At 32.6% G+C, this 6,000-nt stretch overlaps 1 protein-coding gene across 36 annotated transcripts in view; it reads right to left on the reverse strand.

Moving 5' to 3' along the window:
- Positions 1 to 6,000, reverse strand: part of SOX6 (SRY-box transcription factor 6) — a 665,863-nt gene that overhangs the window by 290,785 nt on the left and 369,078 nt on the right. The gene's annotated exons all lie outside the window — the stretch shown is intronic.

Here is a 6,000-nt window from a genome sequence, read left to right on the forward strand (position 1 = left end):
TAGCAATTGAGCAGCAATATCCAAACCAAATTTCAAGTAAAAATTACTCAAATAATATTCATGTAAGAAACAGGAAATTTTTATCATCTATAAACAATTCATAAACAAGAAAATGTGGCAAATTACTTTTAAAAAATAGATATGATTAAAAATATTAAAATAGAAAGATAGCATTTAAAACACTGGAATTCTTGAATAATATTACAACAAAAAGTAGATAATTTCAGAGGTGTTGCACAATAGAAGTGCTCAAAATAATTGTGCTTAAAAGGTGAAACAATTAATTATTTCAGAGTATCTCTAGTTTATCAGAAGATGATTTTCTTCAAACCGTAATTTACAAAAGGAATCATAAACACATAACACTATCATAAAAAGATCCTTTCTAAAAATACTAAGAAATAATTTCTGTGGCTTTAATTTTATTTCCATTAAAGCTACTAAAACTTATTTTAAGTCTTTTTTTTATTTTGATTTTATGCTGTTAAGCACTACGTAGCACAAGAAATCCCTCAAATAAATGAAAGAAGCAAACCTGTATCTATAACAAGAATGATTATATGTGCCATATTTTTAGTACTGTTTTGTTATACTAAAAAAGAAACTTCATTTAACAGTAATAATGTTCTATCATTTCATTCACTCAACAAAAAAGTTCTCTAGATCCATGTAATTCTCCTTTAAACAGCTATGGTTTAAAATAACTAAAATATCTTTGATATCTTAAAAGAAAGATAAAGTTTCCTGAAAAATATAAAAGATGACCAAGTTCAGGATGCAATTATAAATTTTCTAATGCTGATATTTAAATAACGTGCTTACACTTAATAATGAGATGGGATGCTTTTTTCTTCTTAGGCTAATATTTAGCAAAAAAGAAGTGCTATTTTCAACCCTAAAATGTTAACTCCAATTACCTAAGACTACAGATACTCTCCCTCAAGTCTACCAAATTGCCTCTGGTATCTATTGTGGTAGAGAACTGGGTGTTCATGCTAATCAAATAATCTAATTAACAGAGTTACTATATTTATAGTACATGTGTTATTAATTTTCATAGAATTAAGGTTCTTTTTTTACTGAATGTAATTTAGTTTTTATTGCTTCAGGAATTATCTCTTAATTTGCAAATGTCATTGTCAAATCAATAGGCAAAAATATCTGCTAAAAGTGCTCTGACACAATACAAATAAAATTAGTTTTAACTCTATCTAGATATAGAAATATTTTCAAACTTATATGCGTTAAGGATGTTTTAGTTTTCTTCTATTCTTTATTCTATAGTCTTCTTCATTCGTGCTTCCTTTATAAAACTTGATAATTTATATTACTATAGCTGACTCAACAGATTTATATTGGTCACCTCCTTTGTCCCAAGCATCATGCTAGATTCTAGATGGTAAAAGGTAAATTAAAAAAATAAATTGCCTATCCTGGTTGAGCTTCAGTTTAGTAGGAAACACAGACACATGATGAGGTAAATAGAGAAGTGCATTAGGAGAGCTATGGTAGGGAAGTACAGTTGCTACGAAGTCCATGGGTATCGATCTGCTCCTGCATCCACATCAAACTTATTCCCCACTGCTTCTCTTGTGAGTCACTTCTGGTCAAGTTGCATTTTATTTCAATTTTTGTCCCACGTGCCTATCACTGTACTCATTTAATTAGTTGAATATTTTAAATTATTTTTAAATAATGATAAAATGCATGGCCTAAACTCTGAACACCTTCTTACCTCTTCAAATTTGTGGCCATTAGCACATAGTTAATGTACATAAAAAGAGACAGAGTATACACTTCAGTTCTCAACCATAATTTGTTATATGGAATAGACTATTTAAAGCTTGTTTGGAAGGGTAGGTGCAGTTCAGTAAAGCTAACATGACCATAGATAAACCAGTTTTCTTTCATTAAATATGAGAAATACAATAAATGACATTAAAATCCTAATTAACACAACAAAAAATATAACACTAACTGATCAGGTTTATTTAATATCAAAAAATAAGAAAAAATATGTGAAAAAAATCATTCAAGAAGAAATCAAAAAACAAAAAATGTCCAAGGTGTTCTTCAACTTTCCAGTGCCTGGTATTGTACTTGACATACAATAAGAAGTCAATAAATGTCTGTGAACGAATGAATGAATGAATGAACAACCCACCCAGTTTTATATATATTCCATCATGTTATATCACATGATGATCACAAAGACTCAGTTATATCTCTGAGATGTTGTCTGATTCTAAATCAAAAACCTCATTCAATTATACTACCTGTATTAATCTCCTATGGCAGGAAAATTACCTAAAATTTTTGGGAACATTTTCAATAGATATGAAAAATGAGTTTTTAGATGAATCTTCAATTAAAAATATCCATTTGCTTAATATACTTTCCATTCCTTGATTTTTCCAAATAACAAAAATTTGGTGTACATAATAACATTGTAAATCATTTTCTGTTATATACCTTATAAAATGGCAAGATGGAGGCACCCGGGAGGCTCAGTCTGTTAAGTGACTTGGTTTTAGCTCATGTCATGATCTCAGGGTTCTGGGATCAAGTTCTGCATCTGGCTCCATGCCCAGTGGGGAGTCTGTTTGAGGATTCTCTCCCTCCCCCTCTGTCCTTCTCCTGCTCTCTCTCTAGGATAAATAAGTCTTTTTAAAAGACGAAATAAAAAAATAAAATGGCAAGATGTATTATTCCAATATAAAAGAACTCACAGATTTAAGAAATTGAGCTTCTTGAAATACAGTTTAATAGATTTTTCCCTTTTTTTTTAAGTAAAATGAATTTTTAGTCATTGTCTTATTTAGTGCTTCTGAAGAGCGTTTTCTTCTCTAACAGGAAAACATTTTTTACCAGGCCCACTGTAATTGTCAGAGACACTACAAAAAAGCATCTCAAGGTGCACTAGGACCAGTGCAGCTCAGCCTTGTGGCTAAGCAATGACAATAAAAGTCTGATGACGTTTTGTGAACAATCAGGGACTTGTCAGCAGGCACAACTGACAGCAAGAGCTTGTTAGTAAACACCAAGGACAAGAATACCCCAGGACAACCCTATGAACCAAACTGCAGGTCAAAATGCCTTAACTAATAAGATATTCCTATCTCTAATATGATGATCAATATGTTCCATATGGTATTAATGGGGTACATGAATTGTTATGTAGAGTGCTATCTTGTAAAAAGGAAACACTAGCAGGCATATTCTAAGAAATTACAAAGTGCTTTTACCATACTCATCCTATTTCCTCTGCTTTATCCCCATTTTCCATCTTTCAATTATTGCAACTTCATGCTTTTGTGTCATACAAAGAATACAAAAGGATAATGTTAATATCTATTTAATATTGGCAGCAGAAGTTTGGATGTCGATTCTATTACCTTTCGTAAGTTTCACTTATTTCATAATTTAGATATTTTAAATTAAACTTTAATCAAGCCAAAAAAATAGTCAGCTAGATGCAGTGAGAGTACATAGTGGAGGGGAAGGAAAAATAAAATAAGATAAAAACAGAGAAGGAGGCAAACCAGAAGAGACTCTTAACTATCGTAAATATTGATACTTTTTGCAGCCTCATGATAGGTACATAAGGGGCCACTATATTCTCTATTTTTGGGTAATTTTGGAAATTTTCTATAATAAAGCACTTTTTCTTTTACAAAAAAGATTGTTATGAAAAATAAGAAAAGAAAAATCAAAATTTGAGTTTTTCAAGCCACACAAATGGAAATATACTTGTTGCTATTATTGATATGATTTGTAGATGAATCTGTGAAATGTATACCTGTTATTCTGATGAAATAAATCACTCAAGAGCAGATTATTTGATTAAGAATTTAGAGATAAGGGGACATGCTATAGGGGCTATACCATCTCTTTCATTCTTTCCTCCTTTAATAACTCCTCCTCTCTCACCCTCTCCCACCTTCCCTCCTCTCTCTCTCTCCCTCACTCTCTCCCTCTCCCTCTCCCTCACCCTCTCCCTCTCCCTCTCTCTCCTAAACTGACTATTCTGGCCATAAAAGAGCCACCTCACCTTGAAGACAAACTAACAATGGTCCAATAAAGCATAAGCCAATGAGTTAACCAAATCCTATCAGATGAGCTTGTGATGCACGATAGCTTAAATAGAGGGCCCCGTGATACCCAGTTACTTCCTGACACCTCACTTGTCATGTAAAACCTCAACATGGAAGAACACAAAAAAAACACTGATGTAGGTACAAAGTAACCTAAAGTTTTCCTTCAGCTTCCCATTTACTAGCTACTCAACACATTAATCATTAATTTCCTCACTTCTACAATAGGGTGAGGATAATGTCTGTTCTCCTTTCCATTCAAAATTTCTAGGAGACTCAAATAACATATGTGAAAGCTCTTCACGAACTGTAAACTACAGTGTTATGTACAGTTAGAGCATCATTAAACTAACAAACTAAAACCCAGAGAATTCCTGGTGTACCCATTTATATAAAATAAAGCCATTACATATTTGACTCCACACATAAGTGTGGAGCTTTGTAGGGACTTGGGTACTGTCAGGCTGTCAGAGGGTTCCCAGGTTTCCCACAGATTCTGAAATAATGACCAAGGAAGAAGAAAGATGTGTTGAAAATAAAATTTAAAAAGCGTTGAAGCTCAAAAACAAACAATCAAATGAAATATCTTGAAGCTCCTGTACATTGAATCCACATAAAAAAAGAGAAGGAGAGAAACTGAGCCAAGCTTCCAAGCAAGTGTCTCCTCCACCTTTATATATACCCTGCAGGCTTCATGCTGCCTTTCAAACTTTAGAGCTATACTAGTTACTCATTAGCTTGACTTTACCTGGAAAATGTTCAGGAGAGGGAATAGAGAAAAGACAGAAGTACGGTGAAATTTCCCACGGGTCCAATATTCCCTGGAATGGCCCTGATTCAGAAGACTGCCTTCCCATTATGTCCAGTTTCTTCAAACCCTCCTGAACTCAAGATTATGCCAGGGCCTAGTCTACCAACATAGTTGAATTTGTCAAGTTATCCTATTATGGATCAGCCCCCTAAATACATCATCCAGTCTCTGTCCATAAAGCCTGGTGTGCCTGTTCATTTGATTGGTTTTCTAGTCTCATTTTTACCATTCCCAACCTCACAACAAAATGGTTTGTTGGCTTTACTTGTTTCTTTGGGCATTAGATATACAAAGTATAAGAAAGTGTAGTTGTCACAAATAGATATCAAAGTGGAAAGAAACAGATATGACTTAAGGCTAGAATTTTCTTCAAGCCTTTCTAAGCTTGAATATTCCTATTCACCACTCAGTTATATATTCTAGGGCTCATTCATTCATTTATTCACATCCTAAGAAACATTAATGAGCATATACTATATGTAAGCCTATGACGGTTTTTCAGTGGTATACCCAGCAGAGAAGTTTCATGAAAGTTCAGTTGTCAAAAAGTACACCCTTGATTCCCTAGTGCTATATAATGTCTCTAAATAGAAGCTATCCTTTGACAAAGGAAAAGTATTTTATACAATACTTTCTTTTCCAGAGCACATCCAGAGATCCATGATTCATCTCACATTTATCTGTCTTTATTAAACAAATCATATTTAACATGAATTCATCCAAAGTATAATTTTTTACAAATTAAAATGAAAGCCGATTTTTTACCTCTGTTTTTTAAAATTTCAACCCACAAACTGATGTTTATTTAAAGGTCAGATAAAATATTATAATGAATTCTTAGCATTAAGTATCTTTCTATCAATGAGTTTATTGAGGAAAAAAATTTAAGTAATGGCACCAAAACAAATTGCAAGAATTAAAACAAAAATTTTAATCAACCAAGAAAATAGTTTTCATTAACTATTCATATAGTTAAAAACCATTATTACTCCCTACTAAAATCAGTTTCATGGAGTAAGGTTAAGATTGTTCTCAACATTTTTAAACAAGATCGCCTAACAGTCATTGGAATAAAAATCACTTTATTCCATACAA

This window comes from Canis lupus, chromosome 21 (assembly GCF_003254725.2).
Source record: "Canis lupus dingo isolate Sandy chromosome 21, ASM325472v2, whole genome shotgun sequence".
Taxonomy (NCBI): domain Eukaryota; kingdom Metazoa; phylum Chordata; class Mammalia; order Carnivora; family Canidae; genus Canis; species Canis lupus.